The sequence below is a fragment of the Scyliorhinus torazame genome, chromosome 6 (assembly GCF_047496885.1).
Source record: "Scyliorhinus torazame isolate Kashiwa2021f chromosome 6, sScyTor2.1, whole genome shotgun sequence".
Taxonomy (NCBI): Eukaryota; Metazoa; Chordata; class Chondrichthyes; order Carcharhiniformes; family Scyliorhinidae; genus Scyliorhinus; species Scyliorhinus torazame.
In genome coordinates this window covers 73,916,810-73,940,132 of record NC_092712.1, presented here as the reverse complement: position 1 = coordinate 73,940,132, position 23,323 = coordinate 73,916,810, and the positions used below count along the sequence as shown (strand labels likewise).

At 45.7% G+C, this 23,323-nt stretch overlaps 1 protein-coding gene and 1 long non-coding RNA gene across 7 annotated transcripts in view; one reads left to right on the top strand and one right to left on the bottom strand.

Moving 5' to 3' along the window:
* The window catches only part of pard3aa (par-3 family cell polarity regulator alpha, a), a 1,126,646-nt gene that overhangs the window by 526,119 nt on the left and 577,204 nt on the right, over window positions 1-23,323 (bottom strand). The window lies entirely within an intron of this gene.
* The window catches only part of LOC140424843 (uncharacterized), a 98,936-nt gene continuing 91,595 nt past the window's right edge, over window positions 15,983-23,323 (top strand). Inside the window, exon 1 of the long non-coding RNA XR_011947707.1 lies at window positions 15,983-16,105. This is a non-coding gene — a long non-coding RNA (uncharacterized lncRNA). The remainder of the gene's footprint in view (window positions 16,106-23,323) is intronic.

The window sequence follows — 23,323 nt, the reverse complement described above, 5'->3', positions numbered from 1 at the left end:
GGAATGAGTGTTTTGGGCCTGGGATGTTAAGCATGGAAAAGGTAATGGGGCAGGTGTTACACCTTCTGCGATTGCCTGGGAAGGTCCCATAGGTGATGGGAGAGGTGTTGGATATGGTGGAGGAGTGGACTAGATTATCTTGGAGGGAATGGTCTCTGTAGAATGCTGACAGAGGGAGTGAAGGGAAGATGTGTTTGGTGGTGGCATCACGCTGGAGTTGGCGAAAATGGTGGAGGATTATGATTTGCATACGGAGGCTGGTGGGATGAAAAGTGAGAACGAGGGGAACTCTATTCTTGTTCTGGGAGGGATCGGGGAATGGACCGCGCGCTGTTAAGGGCCCTGTCAACAACTGTAGGTGGGAAACTACGGTTGAGGAAGGAGGAACACAGTTTCGAAGCACCACCTTGGAAAGTAGTGTCATCGGAACAAACGGGACAGAGTCGAAGGAGCTGAGAGAAAAGGATGGAGTCCGTCCAGGGTATAGGGTGCAAAGAGCTGTAGTCCAGATAACTGTGGGAGTCAGTCGGCTTGTAATGGATATTAGTAGATAGTCTATTGCCGGAAATGGAGACAGAAAGGTGAAGGAAGGGAAGGGACGCGTCTGAGATAACAAATAATGTTCTCCACACTACCATCGAGAGACCTCAATAGGATCAAAACAATCCTCAATGGAATATTTTGTTCCTTTTCTTCCTTCAGTTGAAAAAAAAACTCTTCTTCACATTTTTTGCTCTGTTTATATTCTTATGGACTGCAACTTGCTTGAGACGGAGAAACCAAGGATTAGAAAGAAGGGTGACTGCAACATTGACACGGTGAGAGATGGGAATCATAGAATCATAGAAGTTTACAGCATGGAAACAGGCCCTTCGGCCCAACCAGTCCATGCCGCCCAGTTTTTACCATTAAGCTAGTCCCAGTTGCCCGCACTTGGCCCATAACCCTCTATACCCATCTTACCCATGTAACTATCTAAATGCTTTTTGAAAGACACAATTGTACCCGCCTCTACTACTACCTCTGGCAGCCCATTCCAGACACTCACTACCCTCTGAGTGAAGAAATTGCCCCTCTGGGCCCTTCTGAATCTCTCCCCTCTCACCTTAAACCTATGCCCTCTAGTTTTAGACTCCCCTACCTTTGGGAAAAGATGTTGACTATCTACCTTATCTATGCCCCTCATTATTTTATAGACCTCTATAAGATCACCCCTAAGCCTCCTACGCTCCAGGGAAAAAAGTCCCAGTCTATCCAGCCTCTCCTTATAACTCAAACCATCAAGTCCCGGCAACATCCTAGTAAATCTTTTCTGCACTCTTTCTAGTTTAATAATATCAGTGAGGAAACGTTTCTTTTATTTAAAAAAAAAAATTATGGTACAAATTAATTACACTAAAGGTTAGAAACAGACCAGGGGCAGCACGGCGGCACAGTGGTTAGCACTGATGCCTCACGGCACCGACGTCCCAGGTTCGATCCCGGCTCTGGACACTGCCCGTATGGAGTTTGCACATTCTCCCAGTGTTTGCGTGGGTTTCGCCCTCACAACCCAAAGATGTGCAGGGTGATTGGATTCTATATCATTTTGGAGATCATAGCTATCCTTTACACTATCCACTACTCAGTCAATCTTTATGTCATCAGCAAATTTCCCAATTGTGTGCCCACGTTCACATTCAAATCGTTAATATTCACAGCTCCAGGGTCCCAGGTTCGATTCCGGCTTGGGTCACTGTCTGTGCGGAGTCTGCACATCCTCCCCGTGTCTGCATGGGTTTCCTCCGGGTGCTCCGGTTTCCTCCCACAGTCTAAAGATGTGCAGGTTAGCTGGATTGGCTATGATAAATTGCCCTTAGTGTCCAAAATTGCCCTTAGCGTTGGGTGGAGGTTTTGACTTTGGGTAGGGTGCTCTTTCCAAGAGCCGGTGCAGACTCAATGGGCCGAATGGCCTCCTTCTGCACTGTAAATTCAATGATAATCTATGATTAATCTAGGACAAAGGTTCGGCACAACATCGTGGGCCGAAGGGCCTGTTCTGTGCTGTATTTTTCTATGTTCTATGTTAACACGGATAGTAAGGATCCCAACACCGAGCCCTGTGGAAACACCACTTGAAACAACGTCCTGTTTGCAAGGGCAGCCATCGACCATTACCCTTTGTTTCCTGTTACTAAGCCAACCTTTTATCCAAGTTTGCCACATTACCCTATATCACATGGGCTTTTACTTTTTTGACCAGTCGACAATGTGGAACCTTGTCAAACAACTTGCTAAAATCTATGTACACAACATCCACTGCACTATCTTCATCAACCCTTCTTGTCACTTCCTCAAAGAATTCAATCTATTTGTGAGGTAAGACCTTCCTTTAACAAATCCATACTGACTATCCCTGACTAGTCCATGCCTTTCCAGGTGACAGTTAATCCTATCTTTGAGTATTCATCCTACTAATTTGCCCCACTGATATAAGACTAATTGACTTATACTTGTTTGGCATTTCCTTCGATCACTTTTTAGACAATGGAACCACCTTTGCATTTCTTCAGTCCTCCAATGCTTCCCGTGTCTAGCGAGGATTTGAAAATTATCTCCAGAACATCTGCCATCTCCTTCAGCAGCCTCTGACATTATCCTTGGCCCTGACCCTGGCCACTTAACAACTTTCAAGAATTCCACCCCCTTGATTACTTCCTCCCTCTTTATGATTAACCCATCCAATAACTCGGTAGACTACAGTATCGGCATCATCCCTTTCATTTGTAAACACGGAGACAAAATATTTATTTAAAACCCTTCCCACAGCCTCTGCATCTTTACAGAAATTTCCTTCTTCATCTCTGATAGGTTCCACTTTTTGTTTAACTAACCATTAACATATTGGTAAAACATCTTTGGGTTTTCTTTAACTTATCATCGAACTTACAGTGGAGCCAATCGGGTCTGCTCCAGCCCTTGGAAAGAGCACCCTAATTAAGGCCTCGCCTCCACCCTATGCCCATAACCCCACCTAACCTTTGGGAAACTAAGGGGCAATTTAGCCTGGCCAATCCACCTAACCTGCACATCTTTGGACTGTGGGAGGAAACCGGAGCACCCGGCCAAAATTCATGCAGACACGGAGAGAAAGTGCAAACTCCACACAGACAGTCATCCGAGGCCAGAATTGAACCCGGCAGTTAGCCTTGATCATATATTTAGCTAACTCGCCATCTAAGTATTGTGGCTACAAGAGCAGGTCAGAGACGGGCAATTATCTGGTGAACAGCTCACTTCCTGACCTGCCAAAGACTGTTGACCATCTATCAGGTACAAATCGGGAGTTTTGAAAAAAAATTATTCATTCATGGGATGTTGGTGTCGCTGGCTGGGCCAGCAATTATTGCCCATCCCTAATTGCCCTTCAGAAGGTGTTGTTGAGCTGACTTCTTGACCCTTTGCTCTCCACGTGGTGTAGGTACACCCACAGTGCTGTTAAGGAAAAGAGTTCCAGGATTTTGACCCAGCACCAGTGAAGGAACAGCAAATTATTTCCAAGTCAGGATGGTGAGTGACTTTGTGGGAAACTTCAAGGAGCTGTGATCCCATGTGCTTCCAATTAGTAGTGGTTGTGGGTTTGGAAGATTTTTTCTAAGGAGCGTTGGTGTGTTGCCGCACTACATCTTGTAGATGTTACACACTGCTGCTACTGTGTGCAGGTGGTGAAAGATTGTGGATGGGGTGACAATCAGCAGGTTGCTTTGACCTGGATGGTGCCAAGATTCTTGTGCATTTTTGAAGCTATACCCATCCAGGCAAGTGAAGAGTATTTCATCATACTCCTGACTTGTACCTTATAGATTGTGGACAGATTCTGGTGAGTCAGAAGTTGAGTTCCTCACCGCAGGATTCCAAGCCTCTCACCTATTCTTGTAGCCACAGTATTTATATGGCTGGTCCAGTTCAGTTTTGGGTCAATAATAACTCACAGGATGTTGATATTGGGGGGGTTCAGTGATGGTAATACCATTGCACGCCAAGAGGTGATGATTAGATTCGCTCTTAGAGATGGTCAGTGTGCGAATGTTACTTACCACTTGTCAGCCTAAGCATGGATATCGTCCAGGTCTTGTTGCATTTGGAAATGGTCTTCTTCAGTCTCTCATGAGCTGTAAATGTAGCTGAAGTCATCAATGAACATCCCCACTTTTGACCTTATTATGGAAGGAAGGTCATTGATTAAGCAGCTGAAGATGGTTGGGTCTCCCCCAAGGAATTCCTGCAATTATGTCCTGGAGATGTGATGACCGATCTCCCACAACCACAACCAGTGCTGAGTATGATTCCAACCAGTGGAGAGTTTTCCGCTTGATTCCCATTGACTCCGGTTTTACCGGGGATCCTTGATGCCACACTCGGTCAAATACAACCCTAATATCAAGGGTGGTTAATCTCGCCTCTGGAGTTTAGCTCTTTGTCCATGTTTGAACCAAGGCTCTAATGAGGTCAGGAGCCGAGTGGCCCTGGTGGAACCCAAACTGAGCATCAGTGAGCAGGTTATTGCTCAGCAAGTGCTGCTCGACAGCACTGTTGATGACTCTACCATCATTTTGTCCTGCTCTTTGTGTACAGGACATATCGGGGCAACATTTCATATACTGAAGCTGTACTGGAACAGCTTGGTTAGGGGTGAGGCAAGTTCTGAATCCCATCTCTTCAGTAATATCACGGGAATATTGTCAAGGGCCCATAGTCTTTGCACTATTCAGTGCCTTCGGCTGTTCCTTGATATCATGTGGAGAGAGTCGAATATCAGATCAGCAGTCTAGGTTTGCAACCACTGCCGATTTCAATTGTAAGGAAAATCTGACATGATCTAGAACTTTCAGTTTGTCTGTTCCTGGCCATTTTATGCTTCCACTGAATTTGAAAGTTCTACCCAATGCCCATTCGGTGCATTGCCCTAATGGGAAATCGGAGGTCAAGAGGACCACAAGAAGCACTGCATTACCATAAATCAAAACATTTTAAATACTGAAACCATCAATTCAGACACAAATGCAGAACAGGTCAATTACTTAATTATAGGTTTGCAGCAGAAAATTCATGCATGCATAATCCAGACAGGTAACTTCACTCATGAGAAAATTAAATTAAAGGTGATGGCTTTTTAAATATTTCAAACTGCACTTCAGGGCACTGTCGAACTCTGTGGGAAAACAAGAACAGGAATGCAATTTTAATGATACTAAACTGCTGATGCTGACGAAATCAGCAGCAGTACACATCACAGCAGTTTTCCTTTAAAACTTATGTTTTTACCAGGTGGAGGGACATAGATCAGGATACTTTTTTGCTGAGCTTCAGAAACCAGTAGCCAACATGCTGATTTCATCAACTTATGCCTGTCCATCACCGCATCAAAAATACCCATCGACTTGTTTTCCAAGCCTTGATTCAGAAACACTGAATTACTATCAAATATGTAAAGCGATATAGATATCTATGATAACTAACAAACTGCTTTTTTAACATAACTGAATTGTAAATCCCTCACTTGATTTAACAGAAGTGCTACCACTTAGCAACATTCTCGGTCTAATGTGACATAGCAATAGGTTTGCACAATGGTTGATGCCAAGAAACATAGGCTCATAAAAGCACTGTAAACATTCTTATCTGTTCACTGAACCCATATGCTTCCTTTTGCAGGACTTTTTCAAAACAAGAACATTTGTTAAAACTGTTTGACATGCAAGGACTTGCTTGAAAATATTCATGAAATGGAAGAATGCAAGATTAGAGAGAGGTCAGATGCTAAATGCTCATAACATTGCGATAATGTTCCCAATTTCAAAATCCTTGCCAAAATTCCTACCTGCTGAGTGTATCATTAGCAGGAATTAACCAATGCCTGTTAAATATTAGACAGTAATGGTGACTTTCAACTTCACAGAAGCACACTGATAATGAAAAGGCTGCTTTCTTTGAACATTGTGAAGTTACAAAAAAATAAACTTCAAGTCATAAACTAAACAACTTCAGTAAATTGGATGCGAGTTTCCTCTCCATGGTGGCATTCTGGCCTCTGAGTCAATGGGTCAAGGCCACTCCAGGGACTTGAGCAAAATAATCTAGCTCATGTTTCAGTGCCTTACAGTCAAAGGTGCCAACTTTTGGAAGCAACTTTAGACCGAGATCCCGTCTGCCCTCTCAGACAGCCGGAAATGATCCCATGGCATTACTTAAAGAAGGGAAGGTAGAAGCTGGCAATACAAATTCTAGGAAAAGGCCATTCCAGCCTGGTGTGCCTGTTCCAGCACATCAAACGAGCTGCCCAACTTAGTCCAATATCCCAGATTTTCCACACAGCCCTCCAAATTAGCCATCTTCGATACATGCTCAATTGCCTTGAGAAAATTAATATGGAATCCCATTCCACCATACTTCCAGGTAATAATGCAGAGCAGATCCTTTCCCGGCCAACATTTCTCCCCCAACCAATATCCCTAAAATATCTGGTCTTGCATGCCATTGCTGTCTCCAGGACCTTGCTCTGCACAATTTGTTGCCACATTTTCCCATGTTGCAACAGTGGCTCCACTTCAAAATACTGTGTATAGGATGTGAAGCCCTTTATGATATCCTGAGATTGTGAAAGGCATTATGTAAAAGCATGCTCTTCTTTTTTATTTGTACTTAAACAGAAATCTATTAGTAGAGTGCTTTTAAAATATGAAACATCACAAAGCATTGCACAGGAGCGTTAACAGACAAAAGCTGACACCAGGTAATATAACGAGATTTTAAGATTGGTGGTCAAAAGCTTGGTCAAGGGGTAGATCTTAAAGGAGTGATTCAGAATGGGAGAGATAGGTAATGGGGCACAATTCCAAAGGCAAGGTCTTAGACAGCAGATTGCTCGGCTGCCAAATGTGGAGCAATGAGAACTGGGTAAGCACAAGAGGCTAGAATTGGAGGAGCACAAAGATCGGATTTATAATTGTTTTGTGGGATTTGGGTGCCTTTGCTGCCCATCCCCAATTGTCATTGAGAATGTGAAACCAGCTGACAATCCATTCTTTCACTTGTCCACTGACTCTACATACTCCGACATTATTTATTACTCTATTATGGGGCACTATTAATAGCTTTTTGAAAATCCAGGTAAAGCACATCTTCTGCATCACCATTGTCTACCTTTTGTGTTACCCCCTTCAATCAAGAAATACTTTCCTCATGGAAATCCATGTTGACTATTGATCATCATAGAATTCTTACAATGCAGAAGGAGGCCATTCGGCCCATCGGGTCTGCCCAAACCCTCTGAACGATCACCCTACCTAGGCCCACTCCCTGTGATCCTAAGGCGTTTTATACATATGTATAGAGCAAGACGGTAGCTAGAGAAAGAGTTGGTCCATTCAAGGATATTGGAGGGAATTTATGTATGGAACCAGAGGAAATGGGCGAGACACTAAATGAATACTTTGCCTCAGTATTCACCAAAGAGAAGGACTTGGTGGATGAGGAGCATAGGGTGGAGCATGTAGATATTCTGAGTTATGTTGACATTAATAAAGAGGAGGTGTTGTGCATCTTAAAAAGCATTAAAGTAGATAAGTCCCCAGGACCTGATGGGATCTGCCCCAGAATACTGAGGGAGGCAAGGGAGGAAATTGCTGGGGCCTCGTCTGTAATCTTTGTATCCTCATTGGCTACAGATGAAGTTCCAGGGGATTGTAGAGTAGCCAATGTTGTTCCATTGTTTATAAAGGGCAGCAGGGATAATCCAGGAAATTATAGACAGGTGAGCCTTACGTCAGTGGTGGCAAAATTATTGGAAAAGATTCTTCAAGACAAAATTTACTCACATTTGGAAACAATTAGTGATGGAAAGCATGGTTTTGTGAAGGGGAGGTCGTGCCTCACTAATTTGATCGAGTTTTGCGAGGAAATGACAAAGATGATAGATGAGGGAAAGGCAGTAGATGTCTGCATGGACTTCAGTAAAGCCTTTGACAAGGTACCTCATGGTAGACTGGTACAAAAGGTGAAGTCACATTGGATCAGAGGAGAGCTGACAAGCTGGATACAGATAAGTTGGGCAGCACAGTAGCCTTGTGGATAGCACAATTGCTTCACAGCTCCAGGGTCCCAGGTTCGATTCCGGCTTGGGTCACTGTCTGTGCGGAGGCTGCACGTCCTCCCAGTGTGCGCGTGGGTTTCTTCCGGGTGCTCCGGTTTCCCCCCACAGTCCAAAGTTGTGCAGGTTAGGTGGATTGGCCATGATAAATTGCCCTTAGTGTCCAAAATTGCCCTTCGTGTTGGGTGGGGTTACTGGGTTATGGGGAGAGGGTGGAGGTGTTGACTTTGGGTAGGGTGCTCTTTCCAAGGGTCGGTGCAGACGTGATGGGCCGAATGGCCTCCTTCTGCACTGTAAATTCTATGATAATCTATGAGAACTGGGTTGGGCACAGAAGACAGAGGGTAGCAGTGGAAGGGTGCTTTTCTGAATGGAAGGCTGTGACTAGCAGCGTTCCCCAGGGATCAGTTTTGGGACCTCTAGCAGCGTTCCACAGGGATCAGTTTTGGGACCTTTGTTGTTCGTAGTGTATATAAATGATTTGGAAGAAAATGTTGCTGGTCTGATTAGTAAGTTCGCAGTCGAGACAAAAATTGGTGGAGTTGCGGATAGTGAAGAGGATTGTCAGAGGGTACAGCAAGATACAAACTAATTGGAGTCTTGGGCGGAGAAATGGCAGATGGAGTTTAATCCATTCAAGTGTGAGGTAATGCACTTTGGAAGGTCCAATGCATGTAAGAATTACACAGTGAATGCTCGAGCTTTTGCAAGTATTGACAGGCAGAGAGATCTGGGTGTGCATGTCCACTGATCATTGAAAGTGGCAACGCATGTGGATAAGGTGGTCAAGAAGGCATACGGCATGCTGGCCTTCATCAGTTGGGGCATTGAATATAAAAACTGGCAAGTCATGTTGCAGCAGTACAGAACCTCAGTTAGGCCTCATTTGGAATATTGTGTACAATTCTTGTCGCCACACTACCAGAAGGATGTGGATGCTTTGGAGAGGGTACTGAAGCGGTTTACTAGGATGTTGCCTGGGCATTAGCTTTGAGGAGAGGTTAGATAAACTCGGTCTGTTCTCACCGGAACGATGGAAGTTGAGAGGCGACCTGATAGAGGTCTACATCATTATGAGTGGCATAGACAGAGTGAATAGTCAGATGCTCTTTCCTAGGGTAGGAGAGTCAAGTACTGAGGGCCATAAGGAAACGTTTTTTCTGTATCTAGCCTTTCAATGTAGTAAGAGGGTGTGAAGTGGAGTGGATTGAACAGCAGATAACATAATTCAAGCCTCTATTTCATATAATTATTCCAATTGGCAATATTATTCACTGTTGACCAAAAGATATGGAAAACAAGACAGGAGGTCACATTTAAAGCATATAAAAAAGAATGAAAGATGCACATTCACACAAAACAGTTACTCTCACAATTAAAGACCGCCACTGAATTTTACATATTTCTAAACAGGGACATTTAAAAGATGTTTGAATCAAAATTCCACCACAATGATACTCAATAATCCAAACACGTTGCACCATAATACATAGAACATACAGTGCAGAAGGAGGCCATTCGGCCCATCGAGTCTGCACCGACCCACTTAAGCCCTCACTTCCACCCTATCCCTGTAACCCAATAACCCCTCCTAACCTTTTTGGTCACTAAGGGCAATTTATCATGGCCAATCTACCTAACCTGCACGTCTTTGGACTGTGGGAGGAAACCAGAGCACCCGGAGGAAACCCACACTGACACGGGGAGAACGTGCAGACTCCACACAGACAGTGACCCAGCGGGGAATTGAACCTGGGACCCTGGCGCTCTGAAGCCACAGTGCTATCTACTTGTGCTACCGTGCTGCCCAAATACAATTTCAAAAGGACAAATACTTAATAATAATTTCTGTCTGATTCATTTAGCAGAATTAAATTAACCTGCTTAATTTCAGAATTATTTTAATCTCATAAATTGCAGCTTGCCAACCATGTTTAACTTGAATAACTTGCTCACGCATGTTAGGAAAACAAAGGTAGTTTTAAGAGATTTATATTTGCATTGGAAAACATTAGAAATAAGGTATAGCATTAAGTGGGTTTAATGGAATGTTTCTTTGCCTGGAAGGGAACCTGTTGTTGGACTCACGCTGGACAAAGATGTTTGCATGTGTGAGGGTTGGTAATTCCAACTGTGATTCTATTGTGCTCAGAGAGGGCATGAGGAGTGCGTAGGCCAGCAGAAGTTTGCAGGCATTGTTTAGGAGCTTTAGACCCATTTAGGGGGATAAAAAATATTTTGTTCTTCGTTCAGCTGAATTTGATTGCAGTCGGAGACAGGACACCAAGGAGCAAACATCTCAACTCTGCCAGAAGAAGCTGGACAGAACCAGAGAGCTGCAAAGAAGCAGGCTTCCAAGGAACCAGTTACAGTCCAGATCACCAGGGAATTGGGACAGAAATAATTTCTTAAGATGATTGAAGTTAAGAGATCAGAGCCCAAGGTATTGTTCAGAAAAATTCAAGAGGGAGTAAACAAACTGTTCTAAGTTAAAGAGACAAGTGTAGAATGCAAATATAAAGTGGTAAAGCAAACTTCAGAGGTAAATGAAAAATGTGATGCCATTTTAATAAGATTTGGGAATCGAATGTTAAAGCAATTGTGAACAGTTTGCACAGCAGACAAGGCAAAGACATCTTAAAGGAGGTGGTGTAAAAGCTGGAAATTGGATACACTTAAAATTGGAGCGGAAGCTTTGAATCGTTCAGAAAACCTGGACTGGACTTTGTAATGCAAACTGCTTATGGAAAGCATTATTGTGAAAGAAGATTTTAAACTGTGTTTTTGGGAGTGGAATTAGGAAACTCTCAAATGGCAATCATCTGAGGTGTGTGGAGGGAGTCGGAAGAGAAATCCACAGGCACTAACTTGGGTTCAGAGCAGCATGTGTGTATTGGACCACAGCCAACCTGTGTACTTAACGGGACTTTGTTTTAATGAGACTATTGTAGTTATACTTTGTAATCTGTGTTAATCTTATAAACTGTGTTGGGGGGGGATGTAAAGAAGTATTATCTAATAATGCAATTTTTCATGTTTAATAAATGCTTTTTTCTTGTTCTTAAAAGTAATTAGCAGTCATGTGACTCTGTTCCTCTGCGTTTCCTTTTTTAAAAAAGTAAATGTTACCAGCTTTTGAGCCAGGGTTCCATTCTGGGATCTTTCCGCCCAGTCGTAACACCAACTGGGATCGTAACACAGAGGTATAAAATTATTTTTAGGTAAAGCCTAGAAAGGGAAATACCTATGGTTACCTTTATGAATAGCCACATATTAGCATTTTTACAACCTTGGACTTTGCGAGATAATCCCGTCAATCCAATTTTACCTGCTCTTCATTATTCTTACAACCATGTCCAATTTATTCCACTTCTTTACACTACATCTCTTCTAATTTTCCATGATTGCTTTTCTCATTAACATGCTGCTCATAAGGATATTGTATTTGCCTGACTACATTCTTTGTCATTATACACATTAGTGTCCTAGCGAGTGGTGGACGGTTCTAAGTATAGAACTCACTAGCTCGAATCCATCATCTGGCTCCGTTTTTAATCTACATGGCAGGATCAAACAAAGCCACAACTAGTTTTTTCATTATGTGCCTTTACTACTGTGCAGTGATTAAACATGTGCCTGACTTTTTCTTAATAAGCGCCCAGAAAATCATCAAGAACGAAATATGATTGAGACCCACAAAATTGACTTTTGAGGCTCCGTTGAAGAGAGATACTTGGTCTCAAGTTATCTTTAATTGAGTTTAATCAGGTGCTAGGGTTTGTGCAGCTGGCAACAATCAACAACCGCCTCCCCCCCCCCCCCCCCCCCCCCCCCCCCCCCCCCCCCCCCCCACCCCAAGTAAACTTCATAGATTTCATTTTCTTTAACAAAACAATGGTCTTCCTTAGCATCTGACCTTGCTGAATCTGGCAAGTTTATTTTGGCAGCTACACAAGAACCATATTAACAACTAACCGCAGCAACAGCCCCCCACTAAGATCTGTAAAAAGCATTTAATAGAAGTCTAAGGAGGAGAAGTTATATTCTCACAGCAATCGCTGGCAGATAATGAGCTGAAATTTGCAGTGATAATAACGGCAACGCTATCAACGCTCACCATTATTACAGGGTAAATTTGACAACATCTGTACGAGCGAGTTCAATGCAGAAATTCAGAAGTTGCTGCCGGGGACACTCTGCTCTACACAGGGTGTGCTGTGGAAACCTTGCTAATAGACTGGACCAAAACCACTGTAACAGCACAAACCTAAGATACCTACCCACAGGTTCTGCTTAAAGATGGCCAAAGAAGTTAGAGCTAATTACATTCAGGACGATACAAATTTTTAATTTCATTGTAATTGAACTTTGCTGCTGGATAACCCTCTGTGCCACAGAAAAATTTATGTTACAAATCTGTAGTTGCATTCTCTATGAAAATGTTTATGTTTCAGATTTAAATTTTTTGCTCGTCTCTTTTATCTCTCTTCCCTTAATCCCACCTTCATTTTCCAATATTTATTTTGCTTCCTGTTCATGATTCAAACCTAAGTTTTGTTTCTTGTTTTACTTCCCTAGTTTAGACTCCACGTCTCAGTGAAGATATTTCAGTCTGATTATAGAATTAGAGAATCGTTACAGCACAGAAGGAGTTTGGGGTATTGGCGTGAGGTAGGTAATGGGGCTGCTTTGGGAGGTGTGGGGTGGGGGGAGGATTAAATTGGGAGTGACTCTAGTGCACACAGGGAGCTGCAAATGCTCCCCCCCCCCCCCCCCCCCCCAACGCCAAAGCTAACTCTCTAAAAGCTACTGGGCTCCCACCTGGTGTGGACCTCTCCCTGCCATGCGTAAGATAGCAGCGGAAGTGGGTTAGGATTTAATTGGCCAATAAGCCCAAGGGTGGGCTGGCCATCTGCACCCCCACTATTCCCTGTAAAATGGGAGACCGGTCAGGAATGGGTGATAAGACAGCAGGCAGTCCACAAGTTATATTTTTATGATGCCACCCCATCCAATTGAATAGGCAGATTGTGCATCGGTTTTGACATCCCAGCAGCTCAGCATCTCCAACTATGCAACATTCCCTCTGTTCAACGCCTGCAAATCCTAGAATAAGATTTGAACCTACAATTGTCTGTGCTATCAAATCAGCTAAAGTAATGTGAATAACTAGTTGTTTTGTCTGTGTTGAATTCGAACCCGTGATTTTATTGTTCTGTAATTTCCTCCTTGAACCTCTATAACTCTTCAGTACTTGCTTATCCCTCAAAGGTTTTCCTTATAACTCGCCTCTTTACCCAAGCTTTTGACCTTACACCACCTTATAACAGACGCATTCAAAACCCCATATCAAAGACAGGCAATCATTTAATAGTACCTCTGAGTCGTTAATTAAACTGTGACCTTACAACAACTGCTGGGATAATTATACGGTTGTGGAAAGCAGTCAAGCATTCATCATGACATAATACGAGCCCTTAGGGCAGTGTCAGCAAACAGCTATTGTAGGTGTTACACCAGTATTTTAACCTTTCACGGATTATAGGCATGCTTTTTAAAAAAACATTTTAAAAAGACATTTAAAGGGCTGGTGATTTAAATAACTGCACAGATTGATACATCTGCAGACGTTCTTCACTCTTCAAGAGCATTTATCCCTGCTCTCAAAATTTGTAACTCCCGCCCTGTGGATTAAGTCCCTGGACACAGCAAAAATGGTTGAAATCAGCACGGAGTTCAAATGGTCCTGCTGAATTTCAGTTTCTCTCATTTGTGAGGCACGCCCTGCCCCTGTCCCCCCAGCTGACCTCACCCCTGGTAAAAATGGGGTCCATTAGAAATAGAGTGGGATCTTCTGCTCCTGATCCCGCACACCACTTGAAAAGGTCCACACCAAAGCCTTCATCACCAGGAAGTTTAATTTTACTTTGTTCTGGCTGCAGGTTGTACCCAGATACGGGATTTCAATTGTAAGTTTAGCATTAGTACAAAGCAGAAAATTACTTTCCCCTGTTGCTAAACCAGCAGTATGCACATATTGCACGGCAATAGCTGAAACAAAAACCACACCAGCTTGGTTATAACAGATGCTGCTAACATTTGTAAGGATGGCCCCAAGTGCCATAAATTGAAGATGGCAACTGCCAAAAGAGATTAACAACACTGGAGTTTCAACACCAGACATCATGAATTGTAAGGTGGACACAAAGTGCATGACAATCTTGCACTTCAATATTAAGTCTACAAAAGACCTTCAAGTCTATCTAAATAACCTTCAATTACCAGAAGAGTTTTGTTTTGAAAGTTTAAAATAATAGAGGGGAAAACCCTGACTTTCAGTTCTCAGTTCCAGGCTCAGCTCATGAGCGACAAGTAACTTTGGAATCACAATAGCAACAATCACTGCCTATGCAATTACAAAGATACTATTAAAAATGTTATTCCTAATTCCTTACGATATCCTCCATCAAACACCTAATTATACCTACAATTCAAAGCACACATCTAAATTCTTCGAAGAACATCGCAAATTCAGCAAATATTACAGAATCGTCCCAACACAGGAGGCTATTTGGCCCACCCTGTCTGCACTGGCCCTCTGAATGAGCATTTCGTCTAATGGCATTGTTTCTTTTCAAATGACCATCTAATTCCCTCTTGAATGCCTCAACTGAACCTGCCACCACCAAACTCTTGAGGCAGTGCATTCCAGACACTGACCACTTGTGAGAAAAAGTATTTTTCTCATTTATCCTTTCTATTTTTTGGATTTCAAATTCTGGTTTTCCGATACTTACATTACAATAGCCTAGCCATAGTCAGAAGTAAATAAAATGGCTAGAAAACTAAGATGTATTACTCAATAATAAAAACGGCGTACCTGTAATAGGTTTCTTTTTGACATTCTCACCACAAAACATGCAAGGTAAACAGTGCAGGCAAACAACTAGACTTCCCATGCTAAAGGTCACTGAGGTTTAAAGAAATTGTGGTTTTTGGCTGTTTGCTTTTTGGATTTACAGATAAAGGATATTTGATCTGTGCCTTAATTCTGTGTCCTCTAGTTCTCCATCCTTCCGACAATGGGAACAGTTTCTTCATATCTACCCTGTCCAGGCCCCTCATAATGTTGAATACACTAATCAAATCTCCTCTCAACCTTCTTTTCTCCAAGGAAAAGTGTCCCAATTTCTCCAATTTCTCTTTTCTCGACTGAAGTTTCTCATCCCTGGAATCATTCTCGTAAATCGCTACTCCACTCCCCCCAATGCCTTGATATCCTTCCTATAGTTCGCAGAACTATACTCACAACTCTAACTGAGGTCTAATTAGTGTCTTAAACTAGGTCAAGAATGCCTCTTGGCTTTTGTATACTATGCCCCTATTAATAAAGCCTAAGATATTGTATCTTTATTAACTGTTCTTTCAACCTGTCTGGCTGTTAATAACCTATGACATGTAAACCCAGGTCCCTCGTTTATTTTATATGGCCTGTCCATGTACTTCCTACCAAAATGCCTCACCTCATATTTCTCCGCATTGAATTTCATCTGCCACCTATCTGCCCACTCCACCTACTTGTGTCTGTCCTTTTGAAGTTCTGCATTGTTCTCCTCACAGTTTACGGTACTTTCTAGTTCTGTATCATCCACAAATTTGAAACTGTCCCCTATACACTAAGATCATTAGTACGTATCAGGAAAAGTAAACATCCCAAATACTGACTCCGGGAAACTCTACTACAAACTTTACTCTAGTACAAATAATCATTCATTAACCATGACTGTGTTTCCCGTCAGTCAGCCAATTTTGTATCCACTTTTACTCTTGCTTCCCGCAGTATCCTTGGATGCATCTCACCCGACCATGGTGGCAGGTTAACTTTTAAGTAGATGCATGCTACCCCTCCTTTGAGCATTGATAGAAGGCATGGCGAATATCAACACGCAGTGTTTTTGTTTTGAAACAGTCGATGTGGTGAGTTACTCTTGTTTTAACTATGATGTCAGCACAGATTATGTCACTGTGTGCTTTAAACCTATAATTTGAACACAGCAAATATCAGTATTAAATAAGCTACATTTAATGGACCACAGCGATACAGTAAAACTTGCCCTTACCCAGTAAAATCGTGTATCATGTCTGTGGTTCACACAATACATGTACCTCATCTTCAGACAATGATAAAATTGTCTCATAGTGTCCGGGGATGTGCAGGTTAAGTGGGGTTACAGGGATAGGGCGGGGGAGCGGGCCTGGGTGGGGTGCTCTTTCGGAGGGTCGGTGCAGACTTGGTAAGTCGAATGGCCTCCCTCAGCACTGTATTCGGTCAATGACCGAATTCTCACCTTTCATAATTGCAACAAACTAAACGATCTAACCTGAACACCGACTAAACATAGTACCAAGAAGTATGAATCTCCTTGCATTCATTCATCCTCCCTCCATCCTGTACTCTTCAAATGTTCCTCAGTTTTCAAAATGCTCAGTCCCTGACCAAATTACATCTGGAGACAAGATCATATTTTAGAAATACAGAAATAGTAGACCATTTGAGCCTGCTCCGCCATTCAATAAGATCATGGTTGATCAGTGTGTTTCAAACTCTACATTGACCAAACTTGACCATAAAAATATTCAATGACCCTGGGCGGGATTCTCCCATCCCGCGGCAGAGTGTCCACGCCGTTGCATTTTATGACGGCGTGAACGGGCCGCTGCCAGATGTAATTCTGGCCACTACAGGGGGCCAGCATGGCGCTGGAGCAGTTCGTACCGCTCCAGCTGCCGATCCCGGCGTGAACTGTGCGCCGCGGGATCTGCGACAGTGACACTGGCGCCAATGCGCGCATGCGCTGTGGCCTCCTTCAACTCGCCGGCCCCAACGCAACATGACGCAGGGCTACAGGGGCTGGCGCGTAGGAAAACAGGCCAGGGGACAGAGAGGCCGGCCTGCCGATGAGTGGGCCCCGATTGCGGGCCAGGCCGCATCGGAGGCCTCCTCCCCAGAGTCGGAGCCCCCCTACCACCCCCCCCCCCCCCCCCCACAGGCCGCCACCCGACCCTTGCACGCAGAGTTCCCGCTGGCTGCAAGCAGGTGTGGACGGCGCCGGTGAAACTCAGCGTTTTAACTATGGCCGCATGGCTCATCCCGGGCCGAGAATCGGCGGGCCGGCCAATGGCGCGATTCTCTGCAGTGCTGGTGTCGGGAGGGGGGGGGGGCATGGCCTGGTCACGGGGATTCTCCGGCCCGGCCCTGGGCTGAGAAAATTCCACTCCCTGCCGAGCAGAGTTCCAAAGTTGCACAACTCTCGAGGAAAAAATTCTCCTTATCTCTGTCCTAAAAGGGTGACCCCAAGTATTATAACAATGACCCCCTCGTTCAAGAGGAAACATCCTTTCCATGTCCACCTTGTTGAGACTGTTCAGAATTTTCCTACTGCAAACAAGTCATTCTTCATTCATCTAAACTCCAGTGGCAACAAGCACAGTCCGTTAAACCCTTCCTCCAAAGACATCCCACTCATTCCATGAATCAATCTTTTCAAGATGTGGTCTCACCAATGCCCTGTATAACTGATGCACAACTTCCTTGCTTTTATGTTTACTTCCTCTTGTAATAAAAGATTGCATTCTCAATGTGTTCTCAATTACTCGCTCTCCTGCATTCATTTTGTGACTTGTGCACTAGAACACCTAGATCCTTCTGCACCTCAGAATTATGCAGTTGTTTTCTGTTTAAGTAATATTCTACTTTTTTATTCCTCCTGACATAGTGAACAACTTCACATTTTCCTTAATTATACTCCATCTGTCAGTTTATTACCCACTCACTCAGCCTATCTGCCTGCAACATCTTATGTCCTCTTCACAACATACTTTCCTACCCATCTTCGTGTCATATTCAAACTTAGCTGCCACACTTCACTCCTCTCATCTAAATTATTGAGATAAATTGTAAAAGATTGAGACCCCAGCACAGACCCCCGTAGGACTCGACTGCCAATCAGAAAAAGACCCATTTGTGCAGCTCAATCACTTTAGCATTCCTGCTCCGAGCAAACGACTTAACCCAATAAACCAGGTTGATACTTCAGTTGAGTACTGCTGGGAGCGCAGCAGTTGTTTTCAAAACGGAACGTTAAACCATTTACATTTATATAATGAGACAACCTCCCAGGTAGTTGAGAAAAATCCTGAATCATCTCGAAATGCAAAATATTTGGCATTTAACAAATTTCTGTCTGTAGAATCGTATGCACAAACTGGCTCTGATATTCTCCTATATTATAACAGTGTCTAGACTTCAAAAGGTGCTTAATTAGTGTAGAAACGCTTTCCGTTGGCCCATGGTTGAGAAAGACACCAAATAAATGCAAGTTCTTTCTTTAGTCTACAAAACCTTTAAAATCCAATCCTACTATCACTACAATTTAATTCAAAACGTATCATGAACAACACACAAATCCAAATGCTCCACTGAATAACTATGGTTACGCCTGCCTTCTGACAGAGCAAAGTTTTGATAAAGATAAAAACGGGACACACAATTTTCGGCTTTAAATAAAACGGCAGTTGAACACGTGTGGAGACCACTTTGGATGGTTTGTCAGTTTAAGTTCTCAACCATGGAAGTAAGACTGTGATTTTTGTGTCTTTCATTTTTTCAGTTGTATTTTTTTTTTTTAAATCAGCAAGACAATACATACATAATACAATTGTAGAGTGCAAGCAAAATAGGTCCAGGCTTTTAAAATGCTCACTCCCTGCCGAAAGTGCATCTGCACAACAGCACATTTGTGAAGCCTCAATCAATTCACTCCTAAAAGGTTAAGTTGAATTTCAAAGCTCAAGAGAAACGGTTTTAAAATGGCACTTTTTCCACAGCGGAGTGTGGTTTAGCTCAGTGGGCTAGACAGCTGGTTTGTGATGCAGAACAAGGCCAGCAGCGCGGGTTAAATTCCCGTCCCAGCTGAGAATTCTGAATTCTCCCTCTGTGTACCCGAACAGACGCCGGAATATGGCGACTAGGGGCTTTTCACAGTAACTTCATTGCAGTGTTAATGTAAGCCTACTTGTGACAATAAAGATTATTTATTTATTGATCTTGAACGTCTCAACAAAACAGCTGCAAGTTTGATTGCAATTCAACTGCCAAAATACCATCCCACCCTTTACTGCTATTGTCTTTTAAAGACACACCTTTGCCAAGAACATTCAGACATTCAGTGCAAAATATTCTGTTTGTGCAGTTACCTTCGAACATTAAAAACAATTTTAAAATGATCCTAAATAATAAAGAGAGATTAACCAAATTCTGAAAACTATAGTGGAGAATTAACCACAGTGATTATAATTATTGTAACACTCAAGGTCTTAGCTGCGAATGAAAGGTTCCAGTGCTTGCATGCCAAAAACTGAAATAAATATTCATTTTATTTCGCCCTGTGGCTAATATCCTATACTTCCACCATACTAATCTAATTCAGCGAATATTGCAATAGACTATAGTCTCCTCAGGACAGAAGAAATGTGTCCATGTTTTGACATAACTTTCAAGCAAAACATGGTCACCTTCGAGGAAACCAAGCACAAATGATAACAAAAGTGAATGTTTTCCTCTTCACAGACTGACGGAAAGTATGAAGTTGGTCGAATGTAAAACGATTTCTGTATTAACAATTACATTTGAGTTTTAATGAATAATGCGGCATCCAATTTGCACCCAATTTTATTTTCACTGAAGACATGACTCTTTTGCAATTTAATTTAAAAGGCACCAAGAGCAACACACACAATTCCAAATACTCCATTGAATAACACCTGCATTTTGCCAGACTAAGTATTTTATGAAGAGAAGTTAAATTATCTGTTTAAAATAGCAATGGCCATCCTTGTGTATGGAGACCACTTATTTTGGTTTGCCAGTTTAAGCTTTAAACCATGGAATTGATACTGTGATTAATACAAAGAGCTAGTGAAGCAGTCACACTCAGCACCGTAGCAGGAAAAGATCAAAAATACATCATTCCACTCAACTCTTCAGCTGCCATGAACACAGACAGCAACCATTGGTAATTAGCTCTCTGTGTAGGATAATCTACGCCAGGATTTTTCAAACTAACATCGCAACCCATGGGTGGGTCGTGGGCAGGTGTCGGGAGCGATCGGTCACGGTGTTCCCGCTCGTGGGAGGAGGGCCCAAACGGACGCGACGGGCTTCAAAATTGAGAATGCCGGCTACACTGTTTTGAATGCGAACAATGCAGTCGCCAGGCGGCAGCACCGACGTCACGCAGTCTGTACATCCATGCTTTGGATGCAAAATCATGGAAGAAAATGGCCCCATTTGCTCGCTGCCAGCAAGCAAGTCAACAGGGCTGTGAAGAACTGAAGATGGACCACATAAGGAAGGACACAAACAGGCCAGGATCTCACAACTCAATCTGCTGGAGAGAGCTGCTCAGGAGCATTCACGGCAAGACAAAGCAGTGACAGTGTGAGCTGTTCAGTAGAGCCCATGACAGGACAAAGCAGCGCTGGAGAGAGTTGATCAGGAGAGTCCATAGCAGGACAAAGCAGTACTAGTGTGAGCTGTATACAGAGCTCCAGGGCCACCGGTGAACAGCCTACTAAAAATAAACTGAATTTGGGAATAAAGATTATTTCTTAGTATGGCTTTGTTAATTGGACCAATGCAAATCAGAATGCAAAGCACATGTGTGTTATATGCAGGGAGGTATTGGCAAATGAATGTCAAAAAAACGTTAAAACTTGAAAGGCATTTGAAGAACAAGACGAGTTAGAGAACAAACCTCTTGATTTTCTTTCAAAGGATGCAGCGAAAACTTCAATCATCAGCTGCAGTCTTCAGCAGAAATGTAACATTGAATGACAAAGCAAGTGATATTGTGAGTGTAATAACCGACACAGGGCACACAAGCTGGCTTGCTTGTTTTCCTCGTGTGGCTTGAGAAGTATGAGCTGCCCACTGACTATGGGGCGATTACCATATGAATATACGGTCAGCTAGATAGTAATCAACTGACAGAGAGAGAGAGGACTGAGTAAAGTCTGACCCTTTGCACACAATACGTGGAATAAATAAATGTTTTCTTAATGTCATTCAACTGACTTCTTTTCGCCTTTATTGAAGTAAGGACAAAGCAGGCTCACTTATTGCATAAAGGGAAGCAAAAATGGTGTGACGTGAGCCCCGAAGAAAGGCCGGCGTGGGCCCCCAAGGATGGCCGGCGTGAGCCCCGAAAGTCGGCCGGCGTGGGCCCCCAAGGATGGCCGGCGTGGGCCCCCAAGGAAGGCCGGCGTGGGCCCCCAAGGAAGGCCGGCGTGGGCCCCCAAGGAAGGCCGGCGTGGGCCCCCAAGGAAGGCCGGCGTGGGCCCCCAAGGAAGGCCGGCGTGGGCCCCCAAGGAAGGCCGGCGTGGGCCCCAAAGGAAGGCCGACGTGGGCCCCCAAGGAAGGCCGACGTGAATCCCGAAGGTCGGCCGGCGTGGGCCCCGAAGGAAGGCCAGCATGAGCCTGGAAGGAATGCCGGTAAGGTGCCCGAAGGTCGGCCGGCGTGGGCCCCGAAGAAAGGCCGGCGTGAGCCCCAAAAGTCGGCCGGCGTGAGCCCCAAAAGTCGGCCGGCGTGGGCCCCCAAGGATGGCCGGCGTGGGCCCCCAAGGATGGCCGGCGTGGGCCCCCAAGGATGGCCGGCGTGGGCCCCCAAGGATGGCCGGCGTGGGCCCCCAAGGATGGCCGGCGTGGGCCCCCAAGGATGGCCGGCGTGGGCCCCCAAGGATGGCCGGCGTGGGCCCCCAAGGATGGCCGGCGTGGGCCCCCAAGGATGGCCGGCGTGGGCCCCCAAGGATGGCCGGCGTGGTCCCCCAAGGATGGCCGGCGTGGTCCCCCAAGGATGGCCGGCGTGGTCCCCCAAGGATGGCCGGCGTGGGCCCCCAAGGTAGGTTGGCGTGGGCCCCCAAGGAAGGCCGGCGTGGGCCCCCAAGGAAGGCCGGCGTGGGCCCCCAAGGAAGGCCGGCGTGGGCCCCCAAGGTAGGTTGGCGTGGGCCCCCAAGGAAGGCCGGCGTGGGCCCCCAATGAAGGCCGGCGTGGGCCCCCAATGAAGGCCGGCGTGGGCCCCCAATGAAGGCCGGCGTGGGCCACCAATGAAGGCCGGCGTGGGCCACCAATGAAGGCCGGCGTGGGCCCCCAATGAAGGCCGGCGTGGGCCCCCCCAAGGTAGGTCTACATGGGCCCCCCAAGGTAGGTCGGCGTGGGCCCCCCAAGGTAGGTCGGCGTGGACCCCCAGAGAAGGCCAGCGTGGGCCCCCAAGGTATGGGCGTGGACCCCCAAGGTAGTTCGGCATGGGCCCCCAAGGAAGGCCGGCCTGGGCCCCAAAGGTAGGTCGGCGTGGGCCCCCAAGGTAGGTCAGCGTGGGCCCCCAAGGAAGGACGGCGTGGGCCCCCAAGGAAGGCCGGCGTGGGCCCCCAAGGAAGGCCGGCGTGGGCCCCCAAGGAAGGCCGGCGTGGGCCCCCAAGGAAGGCCGGCGTGGGGCCCCAAGGAAGGCCGGCGTGGGCCCCCAAGGAAGGCCGGCGTGGGCCCCAAAGGAAGGCCAACGTGGGCCCCCAAGGAAGGCCGACGTGAATCCCGAAGGTCGGCCGGCGTGGGCCCCGAAGGAAGGCCAGCATGAGCCTGGAAGGAATGCCGGTAAGGTGCCCGAAGGTCGGCCGGCGTGGGCCCCGAAGAAAGGCCGGCGTGAGCCCCAAAAGTCGGCCGGCGTGAGCCCCAAAAGTCGGCCGGCGTGGGCCCCCAAGGATGGCCGGCGTGGGCCCCCAAGGATGGCCGGCGTGGGCCCCCAAGGATGGCCGGCGTGGGCCCCCAAGGATGGCCGGCGTGGGCCCCCAAGGATGGCCGGCGTGGGCCCCCAAGGATGGCCGGCGTGGGCCCCCAAGGATGGCCGGCGTGGGCCCCCAAGGATGGCCGGCGTGGGCCCCCAAGGATGGCCGGCGTGGGCCCCCAAGGATGGCCGGCGTGGGCCCCCAAGGATGGCCGGCGTGGTCCCCCAAGGATGGCCGGCGTGGTCCCCCAAGGATGGCCGGCGTGGTCCCCCAAGGATGGCCGGCGTGGGCCCCCAAGGTAGGTCGGCGTGGGCCCCCAAGGAAGGCCGGCGTAGGCCCCCAAGGAAGGCCGGCGTGGGC